The sequence below is a fragment of the Amia ocellicauda genome, unplaced genomic scaffold (assembly GCF_036373705.1).
Source record: "Amia ocellicauda isolate fAmiCal2 unplaced genomic scaffold, fAmiCal2.hap1 HAP1_SCAFFOLD_38, whole genome shotgun sequence".
Lineage (NCBI taxonomy): Eukaryota > Metazoa > Chordata > Actinopteri > Amiiformes > Amiidae > Amia > Amia ocellicauda.
This window is the reverse complement of record NW_027102952.1, coordinates 1,024,004-1,048,525: the sequence shown is the minus strand read 5'-3', so window position 1 is coordinate 1,048,525 and position 24,522 is coordinate 1,024,004. Positions and strand designations below refer to the sequence as shown.

The 24,522-nt window shown below is 46.6% G+C and overlaps 8 non-coding genes and 16 pseudogenes across 8 annotated transcripts; all 24 read left to right on the top strand.

Moving 5' to 3' along the window:
- Nucleotides 1–16,376: 16,376 nt before the first annotated feature.
- LOC136734264 (5S ribosomal RNA) lies at nt 16,377–16,495 on the top strand. Its single transcript, XR_010810481.1, has one exon. It is a non-coding gene; the product is annotated as a 5S ribosomal RNA (ribosomal RNA).
- A 215-nt stretch (nt 16,496–16,710) lies between these two features.
- Nucleotides 16,711–16,829, top strand: LOC136734029 (5S ribosomal RNA). Its single transcript, XR_010810408.1, has one exon. It is a non-coding gene; the product is annotated as a 5S ribosomal RNA (ribosomal RNA).
- A 210-nt stretch (nt 16,830–17,039) lies between these two features.
- On the top strand, nt 17,040–17,157 carry LOC136734087 (uncharacterized; annotated as a pseudogene).
- Nucleotides 17,158–17,373: 216 nt separating this feature from the next.
- Nucleotides 17,374–17,492, top strand: LOC136734242 (5S ribosomal RNA). Its single transcript, XR_010810479.1, has one exon. It is a non-coding gene; the product is annotated as a 5S ribosomal RNA (ribosomal RNA).
- A 207-nt stretch (nt 17,493–17,699) lies between these two features.
- On the top strand, nt 17,700–17,818 carry LOC136734231 (5S ribosomal RNA). Its single transcript, XR_010810478.1, has one exon. It is a non-coding gene; the product is annotated as a 5S ribosomal RNA (ribosomal RNA).
- A 219-nt stretch (nt 17,819–18,037) lies between these two features.
- Nucleotides 18,038–18,156, top strand: LOC136734482 (uncharacterized; annotated as a pseudogene).
- Nucleotides 18,157–18,371: 215 nt separating this feature from the next.
- LOC136734066 (5S ribosomal RNA) lies at nt 18,372–18,490 on the top strand. Its single transcript, XR_010810445.1, has one exon. It is a non-coding gene; the product is annotated as a 5S ribosomal RNA (ribosomal RNA).
- Nucleotides 18,491–19,045: 555 nt separating this feature from the next.
- LOC136734073 (5S ribosomal RNA) lies at nt 19,046–19,164 on the top strand. Its single transcript, XR_010810451.1, has one exon. It is a non-coding gene; the product is annotated as a 5S ribosomal RNA (ribosomal RNA).
- Nucleotides 19,165–19,373: 209 nt separating this feature from the next.
- LOC136734115 (uncharacterized) lies at nt 19,374–19,492 on the top strand (annotated as a pseudogene).
- A 210-nt stretch (nt 19,493–19,702) lies between these two features.
- Nucleotides 19,703–19,821, top strand: LOC136733897 (uncharacterized; annotated as a pseudogene).
- A 224-nt stretch (nt 19,822–20,045) lies between these two features.
- LOC136733918 (5S ribosomal RNA) lies at nt 20,046–20,164 on the top strand. Its single transcript, XR_010810339.1, has one exon. It is a non-coding gene; the product is annotated as a 5S ribosomal RNA (ribosomal RNA).
- A 210-nt stretch (nt 20,165–20,374) lies between these two features.
- LOC136734126 (uncharacterized) lies at nt 20,375–20,492 on the top strand (annotated as a pseudogene).
- Nucleotides 20,493–20,708: 216 nt separating this feature from the next.
- Nucleotides 20,709–20,827, top strand: LOC136734124 (uncharacterized; annotated as a pseudogene).
- A 216-nt stretch (nt 20,828–21,043) lies between these two features.
- On the top strand, nt 21,044–21,162 carry LOC136734072 (5S ribosomal RNA). The gene has a single exon (XR_010810450.1). It is a non-coding gene; the product is annotated as a 5S ribosomal RNA (ribosomal RNA).
- A 215-nt stretch (nt 21,163–21,377) lies between these two features.
- On the top strand, nt 21,378–21,496 carry LOC136733863 (uncharacterized; annotated as a pseudogene).
- Nucleotides 21,497–21,714: 218 nt separating this feature from the next.
- Nucleotides 21,715–21,833, top strand: LOC136733902 (uncharacterized; annotated as a pseudogene).
- Nucleotides 21,834–22,053: 220 nt separating this feature from the next.
- Nucleotides 22,054–22,172, top strand: LOC136734212 (uncharacterized; annotated as a pseudogene).
- Nucleotides 22,173–22,389: 217 nt separating this feature from the next.
- Nucleotides 22,390–22,508, top strand: LOC136734382 (uncharacterized; annotated as a pseudogene).
- Nucleotides 22,509–22,715: 207 nt separating this feature from the next.
- Nucleotides 22,716–22,834, top strand: LOC136734091 (uncharacterized; annotated as a pseudogene).
- Nucleotides 22,835–23,054: 220 nt separating this feature from the next.
- LOC136734103 (uncharacterized) lies at nt 23,055–23,173 on the top strand (annotated as a pseudogene).
- Nucleotides 23,174–23,392: 219 nt separating this feature from the next.
- LOC136733901 (uncharacterized) lies at nt 23,393–23,511 on the top strand (annotated as a pseudogene).
- A 220-nt stretch (nt 23,512–23,731) lies between these two features.
- LOC136734257 (uncharacterized) lies at nt 23,732–23,850 on the top strand (annotated as a pseudogene).
- A 217-nt stretch (nt 23,851–24,067) lies between these two features.
- On the top strand, nt 24,068–24,186 carry LOC136734381 (uncharacterized; annotated as a pseudogene).
- A 208-nt stretch (nt 24,187–24,394) lies between these two features.
- Nucleotides 24,395–24,513, top strand: LOC136734089 (uncharacterized; annotated as a pseudogene).
- Nucleotides 24,514–24,522: the final 9 nt, after the last annotated feature.

The following is a 24,522-nucleotide window of genomic DNA, read 5'->3' as shown; positions in this document are numbered from 1 at the left end:
TTTGACTTTGAGCTTACATTGAGAATAAAATCACTTTTGCAAGTAAAACCTGGCCAAGAAAGGAAGCAGCACTACAATAAAACAATACACAGAATACAAAGCAGTTCCTTCAAAAGTGAAAGTGATAAAGAGTGATGTCTGTCAGTAAATTACGTTGAGATACATATTGGTTATTTTGAATTAGGAGTCCAACTTCAATAACTTCTATTAACAAGCCAAAATACAGATCAGAATTACGGGTAATTGAAAATAATATGTAGCGCCTAGGTAAGCTTGGATGTGTTCAGAGAAACACTAAAAACGGACCTTCCTCACACCCGTCTTGTTGAGGTGGACGTGGTCATACAGGTGATGTGGCTGGATGTCTCAGTGGTGTGCCAGGTGGACGTTGGGGAGGAGGGCACATCTTCGGGATACTTCTGCGTTGATGGCCTGGATGATGTGCAGGGGCACGTCTGTGCGGGGCAGCAGTGTGGAGATGGTGATTTTGGCAGTTTGGAATTCCTCTGTGGCTTTCTTTGCCACCTGTCTCAGGGCTGAGGCCACATCGCCCCTGCGGGCACTCAGGTCGTTAGTGCCGGTGTGGATGAGGATGTGTTTGACCTGGCACAGCCTCCTCTTGGAGAGCAGCTCCAGGGCTCTCTGTGCTGTCGGGCACCAAAGCTTTTTCACTTTTCGCCCAGGGAAGAGGCGCCTCTCATCCAGGAACTTCCCATTGGAGTCGCTCAGAATGACCACCTCTGTGTTGACCTGCCACTCCGGGTTTTGCGTCGGGAGTGGTGGGGGCAGCGGGTGTGTTTTAGGGGAGTGGCGTTTCAGGGGTTTGTGTATTAGTGGCAGGTCTGGTGATAGTGGGGGTGTCAGGAGTGGTGGGGAGTGTGGGTGGATCAGTGGGTGCGTCAGGGGTTGTAGGTGTTGTGGGGTCAGTGCAGTGCAGTCTCTGTGCTCCTCTCTTAGCTTCTCCAGCTGGCTCTGCAGGCTCCTCAGCTGGCTGTGCTGGGGTGTCCTGGTCAGCTCCTCCCTCGCTCTGTGCAGCTCCGTCCTCAGGGTTTGGCTCTGCTCCTCCTGGTCTCTTACTGCTGCTCTCAGCTTATGGATCTCAGCCTTGTGGTGCATCTTTAGTCCCTGAACTCCGCAAACTTCAGCTCCAGCACTGATAGGCATTCCTTTAGTGTTTTAATGTTGCTGGAGAGTTTTGGGGAGACAGGGGGGCAGTCTGTGGGAGATGGGGCACTGTCTGGCTCCGTGTGGCTGGGGGCAGACTGCAGGGTGGCCGGCTCTGGCTCTTGTTTCTCTACCTCAGTCTGCTGCTTTGAGGTGTGGAAGCCGAGAGATAATTGGTCCAGGCTGCTCTCGCTGTCCTGCACCATGATGGTCCCGTTGTGGTATACATTAAAAGTGAGCATCACACTGTCTGTGTCTTTCTCTACCAGCACTGAGATCTGCCTGCCTCTGCTAATGCCCCTCTTGTTGTTATTGGGGTATGTCTGGCACAGGGTTTTGTGAAAGGCGGTGTAGAACAGTAGATTGTTCTTGACCCTGTTTTCTCCTTTACCGGTGTAGTCTAGGATGAGGGTCTCAGGAGATGCTCTCATCACAGCTTGTTTGTAGTCCTTCTTAGCCTGTGCAGAGCGAATGTCTTCAGGGTATCGGATTTCAAAAGGCAGCTCTGCAGTCAGACTGCTGTTCGATAGATTTCTATCAGTCTCAGTGGCAGTTGGGCTCTCTCCTACTGTCACTCTATTCAAATTGGAGCTCTGCATTTTCATTGGCTGAGTCAACTACTGAGAATGCTTATTTATTTTATTAATACATATTTTTTTGTTTAATTATTTGTCTCTATAGGTGAAAGGTCTTACCTCCAATTCTTGTCTTCAGCTTTTCTTTTCTGACTTTTCTTCCTGAACTGTCTCTCTGCTTTCTTCTTTTTGTGTTTCTCTTAAAATTATTATTTTTTGAATACTTTTTCTTCTGAATTTCTATTCCATGTCTTCTGTGTATGTTTATAGTGCTATATATTCATTTGTAAATGACAAATTAAATCCGCTTATGTATAAAAACAAATGTTTTTTAGGAGCTCATATTCCTCTCTCTCTCTCTCTCTCTCTCTCTCTTTCTCTCTCTCCCTCTCAATTCAATTCATTTGTATTGTCAAAGCAATTGGACATACATACATATACATACATACATACATACATACATACATACATACATCTACACGGAAAATAAATAATAGAATTATGAATCACAATAAGATGTAATGAAGTACAGAAAATGAAAATGTAAAAAAATGTGATCTTTAATACATACAAATAAAGAAAATAGGTTTACTATTTCCAGATTCCTTTTTTGAAATACAATGACATGCATAACAAACAAGTATTTACATTATATTTACAGCTGGTGCTCGTGTGTCACTGTGTCCCTCAGGCTGTGGTAGGCGCTGACATATTGGGCAGCCAGGGTGGCTGTGTGTCCCTCCCCCAGGAGGACTGGCGTTTTTCTTTTTTCTCAGTTTTGTCACAGGTTGGGTGGGCATCCATTATGTTGTTACAGAATTTGTCCCTTATTTTGGGCTAAAGCTTTCCGTGGAGGGGAACGTGGATCAGTTTGTACCATTTTTGGGAGAATCTGCCTTGTTGGGGCGGAGCTGTGACCAGGTGAACAGCAGATCGGGCATAGGTGGGCATGTGGGCAGAGGAGTTGGAAGGCCGGTCAAGCAAATAAGCTTGCTAAGGTACGCAGCAGCAGCAAGCATCCCCCACATCCAGCCAGCCAGCCAGTCTGGCTGGCGGTGACTGAGTGGTTGTCAGACGGCAAGCAACGGAATGTACGTGCTCTGTGATGTCATAGCAGTCAGCTGAGAGAGGCTCGTGATGTCATCGCTGAGCTGGCTGGCTGGCTGGCTCTGTGTGTGTGTGTGTATGTCTGTGTGTGTGTGTGTGTGTCTTTTTGTCTGTTTTTCAGTCTGTCTGTCTCTCTCTCTCTCTCTCTCTCTCTCTCTCCCTCTCAAATCAATTCATTTGTATTGTCAAAGCAATTGGACATACATACATTCATACATACATATATATATATATATATATATATATATATACATACATACATGCATACATGCTAGAAAGTCATTACTATGTTATCTTAAAGGCTAACTAAGCAGAACATATATCATTATAGAACAGAGTCCATAGGTCTACACATGGTTTTAGGGAACAGGCACGTAGGTCATACCGTTTGACATTGTTTCCAAGGTTCTCATCGTAAATAACAAACAGAAATCAAACTAGCTTCTGGCCTGACCTTCTAGCTTGACTCTATCTTTCCGCCTTATATACTTGGTGAATAATTGAGGAAGTAGCACCAAGTGACCACATTAGGCTGCCTGAGTGTTTCTGGGGAGTGTAGTTGTCTAGGGTCGGTTTTCTTCCCTAGAGTGCAGACCTTGCAGCAGACCTGGCCTGACATGTCTGCCATGTATGACCCTGCCCCTTGGTTTGTCCCACATCCTCCCCCCCAGCTGCGACCCCATAGGTCGAGCGACAGCCGCAAAAAAGCATGCACCCGGGACAGCCCATCAACATTCCCCATGGCCTTCCCTGGCCTGTGCTGCAGTGTGAAATGAAAATGTTGGAGACTCAAAAACCACCTCATCACACGGGCATTCCTGTCTTTCGAACGATGCATCCAAGTGAGGGGGGCATGGTCAGTGATCAGGGTGAAGTGCCTGCCCAACAAATAGTATCGAAGACTGTCCAAAGCCCACTTCACTGCCAAACATTCTTCTTCAACTACCAAATAATTTATTTCATTGGATTCCAACTTTCTGCTAAGGAACAACACCGGGTGTTCGTGATCACCCATTCTTTGGGACAAAACCACTCCGATCCCCACCTCAGAGGCGTCCGTCTGGACTATAAATTCTTTCTGAAAGTCTGGTACCATTAAAACGGGGTTGCGGCAGAGCGCCTCCTGTAGGCTCCGGAAAGCCCGGTTTGCTGTATCACCCCATCTAACCATATTGGGTTCTGTAGCCTTAGTCATATCAGTCAGAGGGGCCGCTAAGGTAGCATAGTTGGGAATAAACCTCCGGTAATACCCAGTTAACCCTAAAAATGCCCTAACCTGCTTTTTATTGACAGGCCTAGGCCAAGAGTTTATGGCTTCAACCTTGGATATTTGGGGTTTCACCATACCCCTCCCTACTGTATAGCCCAAGTATTTGGCCTCTTCCAACCCCAAATTGCATTTGGTTGGATTAGCCATCAGGCCTGCTGCATGTATTGAATCCAATACCGCTTGGAGCTGAGACAAATGTGATTCCCAATCTGGACTGTGAATGACCACATCATCTAAATATGCTGCCGCATACGTCCTGTGTGGTCTAAGTATGTGGTCCATCAACCTTTGAAAGGTGGCAGGAGCACCATGCAGGCCAAAGGGCATCACTGTGTAGTGAAACAGACCATTTGGGGTTGCAAAGGCTGTTTTTTCTTTGGCACCCGGGGTCAAGGGAATCTGCCAGTAGCCCTTGGCTAAGTCAATAGTTGAAATATAGCGAGCATTCCCAATATTCTCTAACAATTCATCTACTCGGGGCATTGGGTATGCATCAAACTTTGAAATTTCATTAACCTTTCTAAAATCATTACAGAATCTCCAGGAGCCATCAGGTTTGGAAACCATGACTATAGGGCTGGACCACTCACTGTGGGATTCTTCAATAACCCCTGCCTCCAGCATTTCCTTAACCTCATTTCTAATAGTGTTCCTGCGAGCTTCTGGTACCCTGTAAGGCCTCATATTTACCTTCTTTCCTGGGAGAGACACAATGTTGTGAGAGACTAAATGGGTACGCCCCGGTATGCCTGAGAAAACTTCCCTATTACGTATTATCAAGTCGTTCACCTCCTTCAACTGGTCAGGTGACAAGGCAGCTGCAATATTCACCTTCGGTGTCCCTAGTGGCTGAGGGGGGTAAGTCAACATCAACACTTCCCTGTCCTTCCAGGCTTTTATTAAGTTGACATGATATATTTGTTCTGGGGGTCGGCGGCCGGGTTGCTGAACCTTATAGTTCACTTCCCGTATTCGCTCTATAATCTCATAAGGTCCCATCCACGTAGCCAGAAATTTACATTCTACAGTGGGAACCAACACCAACACCCTATCACCAGGCTGGAACACCCTCAGTGTAGCCTGACGATTATAGGCGAATTGTTGGTGTTCCTGTGCCTGCCTTAGGTGCTCTCTCACAATGGGAGTGACTGTGGCTATTCTCTCTTGCATAGCATTGATGTGCTCGACTACACTCCGGAAAGGAGTGGACTCGTGTTCCCACGTTTCACGGGCTATGTCTAATATCCCCCTGGGGTGCCTCCCATATAACAGTTCAAAAGGCGAAAAGCCCAGGGAAGCCTGTGGGACTTCCCTAATGGCAGACATCAAGTAGGGCAGCATGAATTCCCAATTTTTCCCATCCTTATCGATTACCTTTCTTAGCATGGACTTCAGGGTCCTATTAAATCTCTCAACCAACCCATCTGTTTGTGGGTGGTAGACTGATGTTCTCAACTGCTTAACCTGCAACAATTTACACAGATCGGTCATAACCTTAGACATAAAGGGTGTGCCCTGATCTGTTAATATCTCCCTCGGTATCCCCACCCTACTACACATCAACATTAGCTCTTTTGCAATACCTTTTGAAGCCATGGTCCGCAGTGGAATGGCTTCTGGGTACCTGGTGGCATAATCCAAAATAACCAGTATATACTGATGCCCTCTGGCTGATTTCGGGAGAGGTCCCACCACATCCATAGCTATCCTAGCAAAGGGGGTCTCTATGATGGGCAAAGGGACCAGTGGGCTTCTGAAGGCTGGTTTAGGAGCATGTAGTTGACATTCAGGACATGAGCTACAATGTTCTGTCACGTCTGCATGTACGCCTGGCCAGTAAAACCTCCTCAGGAGTCTATCCTTGGTTTTGTCCATCCCCAGATGTCCCCCCAGGATATGCCCATGTGCCAGATTGAGAACTGTTCGTCTGAATGGGGTGGGAACTAGCAATTGCTCCACAATGTCCACCCCTATCTTATTTACACGGTACAATAGGTCATTTTTTACCATAAAATAAGGATAAGCTGTTGGCGGGTCTGCAGTAGTCATAGGGGTCCCATTTACTACCTTCACATTTTCTTTAGCATAGTGTAGAGTGAGATCTCGCACCTGTGCGCTGCCAAAATCAGTGGGGAGTCCCTCTAACACTGACACTTCTACATTGTCAGCTTCAGGGGTCTCTATGAATGGATTCTCACCCACCCTGCTAGTGCTGGGTTCCTCACCCTCCATAGGGTCATCTACGTCACTACATTCCACCCCTATGTTTTCAGTTTAATTTTCCCCAACCAAAACCTTCACTGTCGACTCAACTGGAACCAGGTCTACTTTTAGCTCTAGTTGTGGGATCGAGGCAACTTCTGGCTTACAGTTTTCAGTGTGCATTTCCAATTTACTATGTTTTCTATCTAGTTTTCCAAAATTAGGAAAATATCGTCCCAGTATCACATCATATGGCATGTTGGGTACCACACCGACTTCGTAATCTAGTTTCCCGGCCTCTGTCTGTATGTTTACAAGGGCTGTGGGATAGGGGCGTGTGTCACCATGTGTGCATGTGATACTGAGCTCCTGATGTCTATCCAGCTTGTTGGTCGCTACTAATTTTTCTGTGACCAGTGTAACCATACTGCCAGAGTCGAGTAGAGCAGCCACTTCTTTCTCATCGACTATCACTGTACACATGTGTTTTGGATTAGGTACTCCGCCTATGAAAACATCCGTCCCAACAGGGCAGGCATAAAATACCGGTTTCTCTTTCCCCATATCACACACATTACATTGCATTGGTTCCTCTCTACCTGGGCAGTGGGCCGCAATATGTCCTACTTTGTCACAATTGTAGCAGACAATTGGTTGTGATGGTGACCCCCTATAACCCTTAGTCTCGGCTTTAGGCCCCACCTTTGCCCCCCCCAGTCTTGCTCTTTTCTTCCAATCCAGCGCGTCATGTTTCCCAGAGTACTTTGGAACCATCTTACCCGGTCCGCTGGTTCGTCATGGCCTGGGGAACGAGTTTTTAACCTCCGGTACATGCTCTGCTGCTCCGGCTGTATAGAACCGCTCTACAATGGCCACCAAGGTGTCAGCGGACAGCACCTCATTCTGGCCAACCCAGCGTCGAACGTCCTTGGGCAAACAGCGTTGGTAGTTGTCAAGGACTATGGCCTCCACCACCTCGGCTGATGAATGGACCTCTGGCTGTAGCCATTTCCTGGCCAGATGGATCAGATCAAACATCTGCGTTCGGATTGGTTGTCCTGGTTGGTAGGCCCACTGCTGAAACCGATGTGCCCTCACTGCGGTGGTCACGCCCAATCGGGTCATTATCTCCGCTTTCAATTTATCATAGACCTGGGCGTCCTTCAGCTCCAGATCAAAGTACGCTTTCTGTGCATCCCCTGCCAGATAAGGTGCCACAAGCCCTGCCCAGGAATCTTTTGGCCATCCCTCTCCCTGCTGTCCTCTCAAAGGTCATAAGGAAGGCCTCAACATCGTCCTGTTTTGTCATTTTCTGCAGAAAGTGATTGGTGCGGGGACTGGAATGGGTTGCAGCCCCCTGTGGCCAAATCCTGGTTGCAAGTGCTTCAACACTCTCTTTCAGCTCTTTAGTCACCTTTTCCTGCTCTTCTCTAAACATTTTATTTGTATCATGCTGGACCTGCAGTGCTTCCTGATGCATCCGCATAGCATCCTGGTGAGCCACCTGCTGCACCCTGGTCGCTTCCTGTTGGGCTATTACAGCCTGTAGTTTTTTTTTTTTTGGATAAAAAAATTCACTCAGCCAGTCTGGGTTTCATGAGGTGCTGCCCGCATTCTACACCAAATGTGACAAAACGCCTTGGCTGTACACATGTGCGGGTCTTCTCTGTGATCTTCTTAGGAGTAAAAACCAGTCATGACCCAGGGAGGAGGTTGCAAATACAGGGCTGTGCCTGTATGTTTACTTCAAACAAAACAAATCTGAAAACAAAACCTAACTCACACTGGAGTTGAAACTAATCTTACATAATCATTCTATTTTAAACAAAGTCTGGAATAAATAAGTCTTGGCTTTCTCCTTATGAGCTACCTCTGTTTTCCAGATAACTCACCCTATTGTCTCTCACTTCTCTCTCTCTCAGGCCCGCCTTATATACCTGGTGAATAATTGAGGAAGTAACACCAAGTGACCACATTAGGTGCTAGAATGGCTGCCTGAGGGTTTCTGGGGAGTGTAGTTGCCTAGGGTCGGTATTCTACCCTAGAGTACACACCTTGCAGCAGACCTGGCCTGACATATCTGCCATGTATGACCCTGCCCCTTGGTTTGTCACAATACATACATACATACATATACACGGAAAATAAATAATAGAATTATGAATCACAATAAGATGTAATGAAGTACAGAAAAAGAAAATGTAATAAAATGTGATCTTTAATACATACAAATAAAGAAAATAGGTATACCATTTCCAGATTCCTTTTTTGAAATACAATGACATGCATTACAAACGAGTATTTACATTATATTTACAGCCGGTGCTCGTGTGTCACTGTGTCCCTCAGGCTGTGGTTGGCGCTGACATATTGGGCAGAATGTGTCCCTTATTTTGGGCTAAAGCTTTCTGTGGAGGGGAACGTGGGTGAGTTTGTACCATTCTTGGGGGGCTCTGCCTTGTTGGGGCGGAGCTGTGATCCAGGTGAACAGCAGATCGGGCATAGGTGGGCATGTGGGCAGAGGAGTAGGAAGGCCGGTCAAGCAAATAAGCTTGCTAAGGTACGCAGCAGCAGCAAGCAGCCCCCCCATCCAGCCAGCCAGCCAGTCTGGCTGGCAGTGACTGAGTGGTTGACAGACGGCAAGCAACGGAATGTACGTGCTCTGTGATGTCATAGCAGTCAGCTGAGAGAGGCTCGTGATGTCATGGCTGAGCTGGCTGGCTGTCTGGCTGGCTGGCTCTGTGTGTGTGTGTGTGTGTGTGTGTGTGTGTGCGTGTGTCTGTCTGTCTGTCAATTCATTTCAATTCAATTCAAAGGTGCTTTATTGGCATGATCTATCACAATATTGCCAAAGCAGATACAAATGTTCTATCAATCAAGACAAAACATTGCAATACAAGATTCAGTGGAACAAATATAGTACACATTGAAATAAAATTAAGTAGGATATAAACCATATTTGTTGTTTGTATCAAAATTTGTGTCATGACATCAGAAAAATCACTGTTTTTATTTTGTTTTGCAAATGGAGTGCCACAGGCTGGTGTCTACACACTGTCTCGCAGGCTGTGGCAGGTGGATACATATTGCGCTGCTAAGAAGGCAGTGCGCTCCTCCTCTCCCAGCAGGACGGGGAGTTTGCAGCAATCGGGGATCATGCTGAACTCAGGGATATGCATTTTTAATATTTTAAAGTATGTCTCCCTGATTTTTGTGTATTTAGGGCAGGACAGCAGGAAATGCGCCTGTGTTTCGACCTCCCCTAGGTCACACTGGCTGCACAGCCGCTCTTCTCTGGCAACCCAGAATTTTCTGTAGCGGCCTTTTTCAATGGCGAGGCTGTGGTCACTGAGCCTGTATTTAGTTAGATTTTGTCTCTCTTTTATATTTTGGATTTTTAAGTATTCAGCCAATGTAATGTTTCTATTCAGGGCCCGGTAGCATTCCAATTTGTTTTGTAATTCTAATTCGTGTCTCTAATCTTTTGTGTATTTGCTTTTCAGGTACATGTCAATTTTCCCAATTGTTGTTGTTTTGGTCATTGTGTGTTCGGGCTCTGTGAGCCTCAGAGCCGTGGGGGCGTTTCTGTGTACGTGTAAGATGTTTTTATTAAATTCTAGGTGGAATATTTCCATGGGGCTTTTGTCCCAATTGTTGTTATTGAGGTTCATGAGGGGACCCCACACTTTGCTCCCATATAGCAGGATTGGTTGGATGATGGAGTTTAATATTTTAATCCAAATAGTTATTGGTATTGTTGTTTTCCCAAATTGTGTCTTTATGGCATAAAATGCCCGGCGTGCCTTGTCTTTTAATGCGTTTATAGCCAGGCTGAAGCTCCCTGACGCACTGATGGTCAGGCCAAGGTAGTTGTATCTGGTGCAGTGCTCTAATCCAGTGCTGCCCAGAGTGAAGCGGTACCTGTTTCCCTGAGATGGGGCTTTTTTCTGGAAAACCATAACTCTGGTCTTGTCCAGATTGACTGCCAGGGCCCATTTCTGACAGTACTGCTCTAGCAGCGCCAGGTTCTGCTGAAGCCCCTGCTCTGTGGGCGACAGCAGCACCAGGTCGTCTGCGTAGAGCAGGAACTTGATCTCTGTGTCATGGAGAGTTAGGCTGCGGGCGTCAGACTGCTCCAACACTGTGGCCAACTCGATGATGTAGATGTTGAACAGTGTTGGACTCAGACTGCAGCCCTGTCTCACTCCCCGCCCCTGAGTGAAGAACTCTGTTCTTGAGTTGCCAATTTGAACTCCGCATTTGTTTTCAGAATACATTGATTTAATGATGTCATAAACTTTACCCCCTACACCACTCTGTAGAAGTTTATAAAATAATCCCTTGTGCCAGATTGAGTCAAATGCCTTTCTAAAGTCTACAAAACAGGCAAATATTTTTCCTTTATTGTTTTGGGTATATTTATTTATGAGGGTGTGTAGAGTGTAAATATGATCGGTTGTGCGGTGTTTTGGTAGGAAGCCAATCTGACTCTTATTCAGGACACTGTGCTTGGTAAGGAAGGCCAGTATCTGGGCGTTGATGATACTGCAGAACACCTTCCCCAGGTTACTGCTCACACAGCTGCCCCAGTAGTTATTGGGGTCTAATTTGTCTCCACTTTTAAAAATCGGGGTGATCAATCCTTGATTCCCGACCTCAGGGAAACACCCGGCTCTCAGCACCAGGTTAAAGAGTTTGAGCAGAGCCTCCTGCAGCTGCGGGCTGCTGTGCTTCAGCATCTCAGGGCTGATGCTGTCGGGGCCGCTGGCTTTCCTGGGTTTGAGGATTTTGAGTTGATGTTTTAGTTCCTGTATTGTAAATGGGTTATCTAAGGGATTTTGGTTATTCTTAATGATTTCTTCCAATTTATTTAGGTTTTTTAATATTTTAACCTGTTCTGGCTTTGGATTGTTTTCAACATTTTGGTAAAGTTTTTCAAAGTGTGTTTTCCAGATTTCTCCATTTTGAATTGGTATTTCATTTTTTGTTTTTGGGGTATTTATTCTGCCCATATAGTGGTCTTTTTTCTTACTGAGGAGTTGCTTGTAGTGCCGCAGGGCCTGGCAGTAGCTGAGGCGAGCCTCCTGGTTGTCGGGCTCTCTGTGTTTAGTGTTGGAGAGATGTCTCAGGTGTTTCCTAGAAGTTTCACACTCCTGGTCACACCACTGTTCTTTTTTTCTTTTAGACGATTTCATATTTTGGTTTTTAATTGTTTTAATGTTTGATTTTAAAGCCAGTCTCTCAAATATTTCATTCAGTGTTTTGGTGGCTGAGTTTATTCCGTTTTGGTTTATTTGATAGTGTGAGGATTGATATCTGTCTAACATGTTTTCAATCTCATCACTATTCAGGGCTCTTGTGTAGTTCTCTGTGCTGGGCTCTGACCATCTCTAACTGGGTGGCAGGGAGACCAGTTTTGTGGGAAGTTTGGCTCTGACTTGTGGCTGCGCTGATCTTTTTAGGTAAAGTGTTATTTGGCTGTGGTCTGATAGTGGAGATTGTTGTCTGACTATAAACGCATTGTTGGCTTGTGGGTCCAGGTCAGTTATGGCGTAGTCCACCACACTGCTGCCCAGAGCCGAGCAGTATGTGAATCTCCCCAGAGAGTACCCCCTGGTCCTGCCATTGATGATATATAGACCCAGGCTTTTACATAGGCGCACTACCTGCTTCCTGCTCTTGTTTACCACGCTGTCGTGGCTGTGTCAGTGTGGAGGTGTGTGTGTGGCACAGCGGGGAGTCTCCGAACAGGTGTGTGTTCCCCTCTGTATTGATGTAGTCCATCTCTCTGCCAGTCCTGGCATTGAGATCGCCACACAGCAGTACAGAGCCCAGGGTCTGGAAGTGGCAGATTTCGTTTTGAAGCTCATGAAAGCCTTCCTCATTATAGTAGGGGGAGTCTGCGGGTGGCATATAAATTGCACATAGGTATATATCTGTGTTATTTTGTAGGGTGTCTTTTCTGATTTTCATCCACAGGTGTGTGTCTCCTCTCTGTACTGGGCATAGGGCTGCTCGGAGCTCCTCCCTGTACCACACGATAATCCCCCACGAGGCCCTGCCACACCTGACTTTGGGTTTTTTATAGGAGGGCACAATCAGCTCCCTGTATCCATTGTATCCATCCAGTGTATAGACATATCTGCACAGCACCAAGTCTCTACAAGAATGAAAACATCTGAACTATTTACAGTGTTGATCAGTTCAGGGCCTGTGCTCTTCATTCCAAAAGTTGAGGAGCGTAAACCCTGCATATTCCAACTGCTTATTTTAAAGGACATGTTAATATATTTTATTATACTTGTCTCTTCTACATAAGAAAGTTTAATTTGTGGTCTACAACTGATATTATATTACTATTAATAATTATATATGGATATACATAATAATCACTCAAAGATTTTATCTTTGCATCAAAATATCAGAATAATTAAATCACATTTTTTCTTACTCTCCATCTCCACAACCATATATATGTGTGTTGAGGCTCAGTTAACTCAGCAGTGTGGTACAGATGACACTGAGGAGTTGCCTTATCTGGGCCAGCTGGGCAGCATCGGGCCTCCAGGCTCTGGAAGCCGCTGCTGCGTGGCTGTGTGGCTGTGCTGGTCCCCGGCTGTCCGCTCTGCTGTGCTGGACGGGCCCTCAGGGGCTGGGGCTGGGGTGGAGCCGGTGGCTGGGGATGTGGCCGGGGGCTGGGGGGGTTGCTCCTGGTCTCGAGGTGGGGGTGTGTGGGGTTTCGGCCCAGGGTTGTGTCCTTGAGGACCTTTGAGATGATCCTCACACCCGTCTTGTTGAGGTGGACGTGGTCATACAGGTGATGTGGCTGGATGTCTCAGTGGTGTGCCAGGTGGACGTTGGGGAGGAGGGCACATCTTCGGGACACTTCTGCGTTGATGGCCTGGATGATGTGCAGGGGCACGTCTGTGCGGGGCAGCAGTGTGGAGATGGAAATTTTGGCAGTTGGGAATTCCTCTGTGGCTTTCGTTGCTACCTGTCTCAGGGCTGAGGCCACATCGCCCCTGCGGGCACTCAGGTCGTTAGTGCCGGTGTGGATGAGGATGTGTTTGACTTGGCAAAGCCTCCTCTTGGAGAGCAGCTCCAGGGCTCTCTGTGCTGTGGAGCACCAAAGCTTTTTCACTTTTCGCCCAGGGAAGAGGCGCCTCTCAACCAGGAACTTCCCATTGGATTCGCTCAGAATGACCACCTCTGCGTTGACCTGCCACTCCGGGTTTGCGTCGGGAGTGGTGGGGGCAGCGGGTGTGTTTTGGGGGAGTGGCGTTTCAGGGGGTTGTGTATTAGTGGCAGGTCTGGTGATAGTGGGTGTGTCAGGAGTGGTGGGGAGTGTGGGTGGATCAGTGGGTGCGTCAGGGGTTGGAGGTGTTGTGGGGTCAGTGCAGTGCAGTCTCTGTGCTCCAGTGATGTGTAGCTCCTCTCTTAGCTCCTCCAGCTGGCTCTGCAGGCTCCTTAGCTGGCTGTGCTGGGGTGTCCTGGTCAGCTCCTCCCTCGCTCTGCGCAGCTCCGTCCTCAGGGTTTGGCTCTGCTCCTCCAGGTCTCTCACTGCTGCTCTCAGCTCATGGATTTCAGCCTTGTGCTGCATCTTTAGTCTGTGCATCTCATCCCGGAGCTGATCGCACAAGGAGGTCTGGGCCAGGGTGCTCAAGGTCTGCTCCCTGAACTCCGCAAACTCCAGCTCCAGCACTGATAGGCATTCCTTTAGTGTTTTAATGTTGCTGGAGAGTTTTGGGGAGACAGGGGGGCAGTCTGTGGGAGATGGGGCACTGTCTGGCTCCGTGTGGCTGGGGGCAGACTGCAGGGTGGCCGGCTCTGGCTCTTGTTTCTCTACCTCAGTCTGCTGCTTTGAGGTGTGGAAGCCGAGAGCTAATTGGTCCAGGCTGCTCTCGCTGCCCTGCACCATGATGGTCCCGTTGTGGTATACATTAAAAGTGAGCATCACACTGTCTGTGTCTTTCTCTACCAGCACTGAGATCTGCCTGCCTCTGCTAATGCCCCTCTTGTTGTTATTGGGGTATGTCTGGCACAGGGTTTTGTGAAAGGCGGTGTAGAACAGTAGATTGTTCTTGACCCTGTTTTCTCCTTTACCGGTGTAGTCTAGGATGAGGGTCTCAGGAGATGCTCTCATCACAGCTTGTTTGTAGTCCTTCTTAGCCTGTGCAGAGCGAATGTCTTCAGGGTATCGGATTTCAAAAGGCAGCTCTGCAGTCAGACTGCTGTTCGATAGATTTCTATCAGTCTCAGTGGCAGTTGGGCTCTCTCCTACTGTCACTCTATTCAAATCGGAGCTCTGCATTTTCATTGGCTGAGTCAACTACTGAGAATGCTTATTTATTTTATTAATACATATTTTTTTGTTTAATTATTTGTCTCTTACCTCCAATTCTTGTCTTCAGCTTTTCTTTTCTGACTTTTCTTCCTGAACTGTCTCTCTGCTTTCTTATTTTTGTGTTTCTCTTAAAATTATTATTTTTTGAATACTTTTTCTTCTGAATTTCTATTCCATGTCTTCTGTGTATGTTTATAGTGCTATATATTCATTTGTAAATCACAAATTAAATCCGCTTATGTATAAAAACAAATGTTTTTTAGGAGCTCATATTCCTCCCTCTCTCTCTCTCTCTCTCTCTCTCTCTCTCTCTCTCTCTCAATTCATTTCATTTGTATTGTCAAAGCAATTGGACATACATACACATACATACATATACACTCACCTAAAGGATTATTAGGAACACCTGTTCAATTTCTCATTAATGCAATTATCTAATCAACCAATCACATGGCAGTTGCTTCAATGCATTTAGGGGTGTGGTCCTGGTCAAGACAATCTCCTGAACTCCAAACTGAATGTCTGAATGGGAATGAAAGGTGATTTAAGCAATTTTGAGCGTGGCATGGTTGTTGGTGCCAGACGGGCCGGTCTGAGTATTTCACAATCTGCTCAGTTACTGGGATTTTCACGCACAACCATTTCTAGGGTTTACAAAGAATGGTGTGAAAAGGGAAAAACATCCAGTATGCGGCAGTCCTGTGGGCGACAATGCCTTGTTGATGCTAGAGCTCAGAGGAGAATGGGCCGACTCGATTCAAGCTGATAGAAGAGCAACTTTGACTGAAATAACCACTCGCTACAACCGAGGTATGCAGCAAAGCATTTGTGATGCCACAACACGTACAACCTTGAGGCGGATGGGCTACAACAGCAGAAGACCCCACTGGGTACCACTCATCTCCACTACAAATAGGAAAAAGAGGTGAGACATTCAGATGGTAGAGTCAGAATTTGGCGTAAACAGAATGAGAACATGGATCCATCATGTCTTGTTACCACTGTGCAGGCTGGTGATGGTGGTGTAATGGTGTGGGGGATGTCTTCTTGGCACACTTTAGGCCCCTTAGTGCCAATTGGGCATCGTTTAAATGCAACGGCCTACCTGAGCATTGTTTCTGACCATGTCCATCCCTTTTTGACCACCATGTACCCATCCTCTGATGGCTACTTCCAGCAGGATAATGCACCATGTCACAAAGGTCGAATCATTTCAAATTGGTTTCTTGAACATGACAATGAGTTCACTGTACTAAACTGGCCCCCACAGTCACCAGATCTCAACCCAATAGAGCATCTTTGGGATGTGGTGGAACGGGAGCTTCGTGCCCTGGATGTGCATCCCACAAATCTCCATCAACTGCAAGATGCTATCCTATCAATATGGGCCAACATTTCTAAAGAATGCTTTCAGCACCTTGTTGAATCAATGCCACGTAGAATTAAAGCAGTTCTGAAGGCGAAAGGGGGTCAAACACAGTATTAGTATGGTGTTCCTAATAATCCTTTAGGTGAGTTCATCGTAGCTCTTAATACTCTCTTTCTGTCTGGAGGAGATATAATTGAAGTATTGTACACGTACCCGGCTACTTTCAACACCCTTTGCTGCACTGATATTTTTCCCTCCATTTTTTTTTTTTTTTTTTTTTTTTTTGCTGGAAGTTCCGTCAATACCCACCAGCCTTTAAGAGACATCATGCAGCCAGGCTTTTTGGCTTGCAGCCACACCGTCCTGAATGCGCCCGATCTCGTCAGATCTCGGAAGCTAAACGGGGCAGGGCCTGGTCAGTACTTGGATGGGTGACCTCCTGGAAATACCAGGTGCAGCAAGCTCTTTCGTCTCCTGGGTAACTTCATCGTAGCTCTTAGTACTCTCTTTCAGTATGGAGGAGATATTATTGAAGAATTCTACACGTACCCGGCTACTTTCAACACCTTTTGCTGCACTGATATTTTTCCCTCCATTTTTCTTTTTTCTTTTTTATTTTGCTGGAAGTTCCATCAATACCCTCCAGCCTTTAAGAGACATCATGCAGCCAGGCCTCTCGGCTTGTGGCCACACTGTCCTGAATGCGCCCGATCTCGTCAGATCTCGGAAGCTAAACGGGGCAGGGCCTGGTCAGTACTTGGATGGGAGACCTCCTAGAAATACCAGGTGCTGCAAGCTTTTTACGTCTCCTGGGTAACTTCATCGTAGCTCTTAATACTCTCTTTTTTTCTCCAGGAGATATAATTGAAGAATTGTACACGTACCCGGCTACTTTCAACACCCTTTGCTGCACTGGTATATTTCCCTCTATTTTTCTTTTTTTTTTTTGCTGGCAGTTCCGTCAATACCCGCCAGCCTTTAAGAGACGTCATGCAGCCAGGCATCTCGGCTTGCGGCCACACCATCCTGAACGCGCCCGATCTCGTCAGATCTCGGAAGCTAACGGGGCAGGGCCTGGTCAGTACTTGGATGGGAGACCTCCTAGAAATACCAGGTGCTGCAAGCTTTTTACATCTCCTGGGTAACTTCATCATAGCTCTTAATACTCTCTTTCAGTCTGTAGGAGATATTATTGAAGAATTGTACACGTACCCGGCTACTTTCAAAACCCTTTGCTGCACTGATATTTTTCCCTACATTTTTCTTTTTTCTTTTTTTTTTTGCTGGAAGTTCCGTCAATACCCGCCAGCCTTAAAGAGACATCATGCAGCTGGGCCTCTCGGCTTGCGGCCACACCGTCCTGAATGCGCCCGATCTCGTCTGATCTCGGAAGCTAAACGGGGCAGGGCCTGGTCAGTAGTTGGATGGGAGACCTCCTAGAAATACCAGGTGCTGCAAGCCTTTTACGTCTCCTGGGTAACTTCATCGTAGCTCTTAATACTCTCTTTCTGTCTGGAGGAGATATAATTGAAGTATTGTACACGTACCCAGCTACTGTCAACACCCTTTGCTGCACTGATATTTTTCCATCCATTTTTTTTTTTTTTTGCTGGAAGTTCCGTAAATACCCGCCAACCTTTAGGAGACATCACGCAGCCAGGACTTTCGGCTTGTGGCCACACCGTCCTGAATGCGCCCGATCTCGTCAGATCTCGGAAGCTAAACGGGGCAGGGCCTGGTCAGTACTTGGATGGGTGACCTCCTAGAAATACCAGGTGCTGCAAGCTTTTTACGTCTCCTGGGTAACTTCATCGTAGCTCTTAATACTCTCTTTCTGTCTCCAGGAGATATAATTGAAGAATTGTACACGTACTAGGCTACTTTCAACACCCTTTGCTGCACTGATATTTTTCCCTCCATTTTTCGTTTTTTTTTTTTTTTTTTTTGCTGGAAAGTCCGTCAATACCCGCCAGCCTTTAAGAGACATCATGCAGCCAGGCATCTCGGCTTGCGGCCACACCATCCTGAACTCGCCCGATCTCGTCAGATCTTGGAAGCTAAACGGGGCAGGACCTGGTCGGTACATGAATGTGAGACCTCCTGGAAATACCTGGTGCTGCAAGCTTTTACGTCTCCTGGGTAACTTTATCGTAGCTCTTAATACTCTCTATCTGTCTGGAGGAGATATAATTGAAGTATTGTACACGTACCCAGCTACTGTCAACACCCTTTGCTGCACTGATATTTTTCCATCCATTTTTCTTTTTTTTTTTTTTTTTTGCTGGAAGTTCCGTCAATACCCGCCAACCTTTAAGAGACATCATGCAGCCAGGCCTCTCGGCTTGCGGCCACACCGTCCTGAATGCGCCCGATCTCGTCAGATCTCGGAAGCTAAACGGGGCAGGGCCTGGTCAGTACTTGGATGGGAGACCTCCTAGAAATACCAGGTGCTGCAAGCCTTTTACGTCTCCTGGGTAACTTCATCGTAGCTCTTAATACTCTCTTTCTGTCTCCAGGAGATATAATTGAAGAATTGTACACGTACTAGGCTACTTTCAACACCCTTTGCTGCACTGATATTTTTCCCTCCATTTTTCTTTTTATTTTATTTTTTTGCTGGAAGTTCCGTCAATACCCGCCAGCCTTAAAGAGACATCATGCAGCCGGGCCTCTCGGCTTCCAGCCACACCGTCCTGAACGCGCATGATATCGTCAGATCTCGGAAGCTTAACGGGGCAGGACCTGGTCAGTACTTGAATGTGAGACCTCCTGGAAATACCAGGTGCTGCAAGCTTTTACGTCTCCTGGGTAACTTTATCGTTGCTCTTAATACTCTCTTTCAGTCTGCAGGAGATATAATTGAAGAATTGTACACGTACCCGGCTACTTTCAACACCCTTTCCTGCACTGATATTTTTCCCTCCATCTTTCTATTTTTTTTTTTTTTTTTTTTTGCTGGAAGTTCCGTCAATACCCGCCAACCTTTAAGAGACATCATGCAGCCAGGCCTTTCGGCTTGTGGCCACACCGTCCTGAATGCGCCCGATCTCGTCAGATCTCAGAAGCTAAACGGGGCAGGGCCTGGTCAGTACTTGGATGGGAGACCTCCTAGAAATACCAGGTGCTGCAAGCTTTTTACGTCTCCTGGGTAACTTCATGGTAGCTTTTAATACTCTCTTTCTGTCTCCAGGAGATATATTTGAAGAATTGTACATGTACCCGGCTACTTTCAACACCCTTTGCTGCACTGGTATATTTCCCTCTATTTTTCTTTTTTTTTTTGCTGGCAGTTCCGTCAATACCCGCCAGCCTTTAAGAGACATCATTCAGCCAGGCATCTTGGCTTGGGCCCACACCATCCTGAACGCGCCCGATCTCGTCAGATCTCGGAAGCTAAACGGGACAGGGCCTGGTCAGTACTTGGATGGGAGACCTCCTAGAAATACCAGGTGCTGCAAGCTTTTTACGTCTCCTGGGTAACTTCATCGTAGCTCTTAATACTCTCTTTCTGTCTCCAGGAGATATAATTGAAGAATTGTACACGTACCCGGCTACTTTCAACACCCTTTGCTGCACTGGTATATTTCCCTCTATTTTTATTTTTTTTTTTTGCTGGCAGTTCCGTCAATACCCGCCAGCCTTTAAGAGACATCATGCAGCCAGGCATCTCGGCTTGCGGCCACACCATCCTGAACGCGCCCGATCTCGTCAGATCTCGGAAGCTAAACGGGGCAGGACCTGGTCAGTACATGAAAGTGAGACCTCCTGGAAATACCTAGTTCTGCAAGCTTTTACGTCTCCTGGGTAACTTTATCGTAGCTCTTAATACTCTCTCTCTGTCTGGAGGAGATATAATTGAAGTATTGTACACGTATCCAGCTACTGTCAGCACCCTTTGCTGCACTGATATTTTTCCATCCATTTTTCTTTTTTCTTTTTTTATTTTTTATTTTTGCTGGAAGTTCCGTCAATACCCGCCAACCTTTAAGAGACATCATGCAGCCAGGCCTTTCGGCTTGTGGCCACACCGTCCTGAATGCGCCCGATCTCGTCAGATCTCGGAAGCTAAACGGGGCAGGGCCTGGTCAGTACTTGGATGGGAGACCTCCTAGAAATACCAGGTGCTGCAAGCTTTTTACGTCTCCTGGGAAACTTCATCGTAGCTCTTAATACTCTCTTTTTTTCTCCAGGAGATATAATTGAAGAATTGTACACGTACCCGGCTACTTTCAACACCCTTTGCTGCACTGGTATATTTCCCTCTATTTTTCTTTTTTTTTTTTGCTGGCAGTTCCGTCAATACCCGCCAGCCTTTAAGAGACGTCATGCAGCCAGGCATCTTGGCTTGCGGCCACACCATCCTGAACGCGCCCGATCTCGTCAGATCTCGGAAGCTAACGGGTCAGGGCCTGGTCAGTACTTGGATGGGAGACCTCCTAGAAATACCAGGTGCTGCAAGCTTTTTACGTCTCCTGGGTAACTTCATCATAGCTCTTAATACTCTCTTTCAGTCTGTAGGAGATATTATTGAAGAATTGTACACGTACCCGGCTACTTTCAAAACCCTTTGCTGCACTGATATTTTTCCCTACATTTTTCTTTTTTCTTTTTTTTTTTGCTGGAAGTTCCGTCAATACCCGCCAGCCTTAAAGAGACATCATGCAGCTGGGCCTCTCGGCTTGCGGCCACACCGTCCTGAATGCGCCCGATCTTGTCAGATCTCGGAAGCTAAACGGGGCAGGGCCTGGTCAGTAGTTGGATGGGAGTCCTCCTAGAAATACCAGGTGCTGCAAGCCTTTTACGTCTCCTGGGTAACTTCATCGTAGCTCTTAATACTCTCTTTTTGTCTGGAGGAGATATAATTGAAGAATTGTACACGTACTAGGCTACTTTCAAAACCCTTTGCTGCACTGATATTTTTCCCTACATTTTTCTTTTTTCTTTTTTTTTTTGCTGGAAGTTCCGTCAATACCCGCCAACCTTTAGGAGACATCATGCAGCCAGGCCTTTCGGCTTGTGGCCACACCGTCCTGAATGCGCCCGATCTCGTCAGATCTCAGAAGCTAAACGGGGCAGGGCCTGGTCAGTACTTGGATGGGAGACCTCCTAGAAATACCAGGTGCTGCAAGCTTTTTACGTCTCCTGGGTAACTTCATGGTAGCTCTTAATACTCTCTATCTGTCTGGAGGAGATATAATTGAAGTATTGTACACGTACCCAGCTACTTTCAACACCCTTTGCTGCACTGATATTTTTCCCTCCATTTTTCTTTTTATTTTATTTTTTGCTGGAAGTTCCGTCAATACCCGCCAACCTTTAAGAGACATCATGCAGCCAGGCCTCTCGGCTTGCGGCCACACCGTCCTGAACGCGCCCGATCTCGTCAGATCTCGGAAGCTAAACGGGGCAGGACCTGGTCAGTACATCAATGTGAGACCTCCTTGAAATACCTCGTGCTGCAAGCTTTTACGTCTCCTGGGTAACTTTATCGTAGCTCTTAATACTCTCTATCTGTCTGGAGGAGATATAATTGAAGAATTGTACACGTACCCGGCTACTTTCAACACCCTTTGCTGCACTGATATTTTTCCCTCCATTTTTCTATTTTTTTTTTTTTTTTTTTGCAGGAAATTCCATCAATACCCGCCATCCTTTAAGAGACATCATGCAGCCAGGCATCTCGGCTTGCGGCCACACCATACTGAACGCGCCCGATCTCGTCAGATCTCGGAAGCTAAACGGGGCAGGACCTGGTTAGTACATGAATGTGAGACCGCCTGGAAATTCATAGTGCTGCAAGCTTTTACGTCTCCTGGGTAACTTTATCATAGCTCTTAATACTCTCTATCTGTCTGGAGGAGATATAATTGAAGAATTGTACATGTACCCGGCTACTTTCAACACCCTTTGCTGCACTGATATTTTTCCCTCCCTTTTTCTATTTTTTTTTTTTTTTTTTTTTGCTGGAAGTTCCGTCAATACTTGCCAGCCTTTAAGAGACAGCATGCAGCCAGGTCTCTTGGCTTGCGGCCACACCGTCCTGAACGCGCCTGATCTCATCATATCTCAGAAGCTAAACGGGGCAGGGTCTGGCCAGTACTTGGTTGGGTGACCTCCTGGAAATACCAGGTGCTGCAAGCTTTTTACGTCTCCTGGGTAACTTCATCGTAGCTCTTAATACTCTCTTTCAGTCTGGAGGAAATATTATTGAAGAAATGTACACGTACCCGGCTACTTTCAACAGCATTTGCTGCACTGATATTTCTCCCTCCATTTTTCTTTTTTTTTTTTTTTTTTTGCTGGAAGTTCCATCAATACCCGCCAACCTTTAAGAGACATCATGCAGCCGGGCCTCTTGGCTTTCGGCCACACCGTCCTGAACGCGCCCGATATCGTCAGATCTCGGAAGGTAAAAGGGGCAGGGCCTGGTCAGTACTTGGATGGGTGACCTCCTGGAAATACCTGGTGCTGCAAGCTTTTTTGTCTCCTGGGTAACTTCATCGTAGCTCTTAGTACTCTCTTTCTGTCTGGAGGAGATATAATTGAAGTATTGTACACGTACACGGCTACTTTCAACAGCCTTTGCTGCACTGATATTTTTCCCTCCATTTTTCTTTTTTTTTTTGCTGGAAGTTCGTCAATATCCGCCAACCTTTAAGAGACATCATGCAGCCAGGCCTCTCGGCTTGTGGCCACACCGTCCTGAATGCGCCCGATCTCGTAAGATCTCGGAAGGTAAAAGGGGCAGGGCCTGGTAAGTACTTGGATGGGTGACCTCCTGGAAATACCTGGTGCTGCAAGCTTTTTTGTCTCCTGGGTAACTTCATTGTAGCTCTTAATACTCTCTTTCTGTCTGGAGGAGACATAATTGAAGTATTGTACACGTACCCAGCTACTGTCAACACCCTTTGCTGCACTGATATTTTTCCATCCATTTTTCTTTTTTTTTTTTTTTTTTTTTTTGCTGGAAGTTCCGTCAATACCCGCCAACCTTTAAGAGACATCATGCAGCCAGGCCTCTCGGCTTGTGGCCACACCGTCCTGAATGCGCCCGATCTCGTAAGATCTCGGAAGCTAAACGGGGCAGGGCCTGGTCAGTACTTGGATGGCTGACCTCCTAGAAATACCAGGTGCTGCAAGCTTTTTACGTCTCCTGGGTAACTTCATCGTAGCTCTTAATACTCTCTTTCTGTCTGCAGGAGATTTAATTGAAGAATTGTACACGTACCCGGCTACTTTCAACACCCTTTGCTGCACTGATATTTTTCCCTCCATTTTTCTATTTTTTTTTTTTTTTTTTTGCAGGAAATTCCATCAATACCCGCCATCCTTTAAGAGACATCATGCAGCCAGGCATCTCGGCTTGCGGCCACACCATACTGAACGCGCCCGATCTCGTCAGATCTCGGAAGCTAAACGGGGCAGGACCTGGTTAGTACATGAATGTGAGACCGCCTGGAAATTCATAGTGCTGCAAGCTTTTACGTCTCCTGGGTAACTTTATCATAGCTCTTAATACTCTCTATCTGTCTGGAGGAGATATAATTGAAGAATTGTACATGTACCCGGCTACTTTCAACACCCTTTGCTGCACTGATATTTTTCCCTCCCTTTTTCTATTTTTTTTTTTTTTTTTTTTTGCTGGAAGTTCCGTCAATACTTGCCAGCCTTTAAGAGACAGCATGCAGCCAGGTCTCTTGGCTTGCGGCCACACCGTCCTGAACGCGCCTGATCTCATCATATCTCGGAAGCTAAACGGGGCAGGGTCTGGCCAGTACTTGGTTGGGTGACCTCCTGGAAATACCAGGTGCTGCAAGCTTTTTACGTCTCCTGGGTAACTTCATCGTAGCTCTTAATACTCTCTTTCAGTCTGGAGGAAATATTATTGAAGAAATGTACACGTACCCGGCTACTTTCAACAGCATTTGCTGCACTGATATTTCTCCCTCCATTTTTCTTTTTTTTTTTTTTTTTTTGCTGGAAGTTCCATCAATACCCGCCAACCTTTAAGAGACATCATGCAGCCGGGCCTCTTGGCTTTCGGCCACACCGTCCTGAACGCGCCCGATATCGTCAGATCTCGGAAGGTAAAAGGGGCAGGGCCTGGTCAGTACTTGGATGGGTGACCTCCTGGAAATACCTGGTGCTGCAAGCTTTTTTGTCTCCTAGGTAACTTCATCGTAGCTCTTAGTACTCTCTTTCTGTCTGGAGGAGATATAATTGAAGTATTGTACACGTACACGGCTACTTTCAACAGCCTTTGCTGCACTGATATTTTTCCCTCCATTTTTCTTTTTTTTTTTTGCTGGAAGTTCGTCAATATCCGCCAACCTTTAAGAGACATCATGCAGCCAGGCCTCTCGGCTTGTGGCCACACCGTCCTGAATGCGCCCGATCTCGTAAGATCTCGGAAGGTAAAAGGGGCAGGGCCTGGTAAGTACTTGGATGGGTGACCTCCTGGAAATACCTGGTGCTGCAAGCTTTTTTGTCT